The sequence below is a fragment of the Opisthocomus hoazin genome, unplaced genomic scaffold (assembly GCF_030867145.1).
Source record: "Opisthocomus hoazin isolate bOpiHoa1 unplaced genomic scaffold, bOpiHoa1.hap1 HAP1_SCAFFOLD_135, whole genome shotgun sequence".
NCBI classification, from domain to species: domain Eukaryota; kingdom Metazoa; phylum Chordata; class Aves; order Opisthocomiformes; family Opisthocomidae; genus Opisthocomus; species Opisthocomus hoazin.
The window spans coordinates 142,501-143,455 of NW_027448926.1; the positions used below are offsets into that span (position 1 = coordinate 142,501).

Below are 955 nucleotides of genomic sequence, written 5' to 3' on the forward strand. Positions count from 1 at the left end.
CCCCACCCACCGGCGCGCGCACGCGCGCGCGTCAGTGCGGCACGGCACCCCCGCGGTGCCCACCCGCAGACAGACGCCCGCGCGGGAGGCCGGCGGCGAGGCCCGCGCCATCGCCGCCCCGCGCCTCCCTCCCCCGAAGCTCGCTCTCGCTCTCTCTTCCCCAAACCCACCGCCGATAGCCCGGCGGGGACGAGCTCCGTCCAGCAGGCGCTCTCCGGGAGCGGGGAGCTTCGGAGCGCTCCCCGAGTCTCCATTTAGGGGGACGAAGGCCCGCGCGCTCGCGCGCGCGGCCCTGCGAGGCACCCCAGCCGCGCCGCTGCTGGCCCGCCGGCCCCCCCCCCCCGCGCTGGGGCGGGGGGGCTCGGCGGCGCAGACGGCGATTGATCGTAAAGCGACGCTCAGACAGGCGTAGCCCCGGGAGGAACCCGGGGCCGCGAGTGCGTTCGAAGTGTCGATGATCAATGTGTCCTGCAATTCACATTAATTCTCGCAGCTAGCTGCGTTCTTCATCGACGCACGAGCCGAGTGATCCACCGCTAAGAGTTGTCTCGGTTTCGGCACCGCCCCGCGCGCGCGGAGGGGCCGGGACCGCTCGCCGAGAGCGGCCCCTTCTCTGAGGACGGCCGGACCGACCGCCGGCCCCGCCGCCGCCCACCCCCCTCCGCACGCGCGGAGGGGGCGCGGCGCGGCGGCGCGACGCGGCGCGACGGAGAGGCCCTCGCCTCGGCTTGACCGTACGAGCACAGGGGAAACGGAAAACAACGGAAAACCCCGAGCGGCCAAAGGGCGGGGGAGCCCGCGCTCCCGACCGACCCTGGGGAAACGTACGCAACACACACACCCTTGGCGCGCTTCGGGGGCGGCCCAGGCGCCCGGGCTCGGACCGGCCTCCCCCCGGAGGCTACGGCACGCCCGGCCGCGACGCCTGCCCGCCTTCGCTCGGGAGCCGGACGCC

At 75.3% G+C, this 955-nt stretch overlaps 1 non-coding gene across 1 annotated transcript; it reads right to left on the bottom strand.

Annotated features, from left to right (window-relative positions):
• Nucleotides 1-392: 392 nt before the first annotated feature.
• Nucleotides 393-545, bottom strand: LOC142359774 (5.8S ribosomal RNA). The gene has a single exon (XR_012762611.1). It is a non-coding gene; the product is annotated as a 5.8S ribosomal RNA (ribosomal RNA).
• Nucleotides 546-955: the final 410 nt, after the last annotated feature.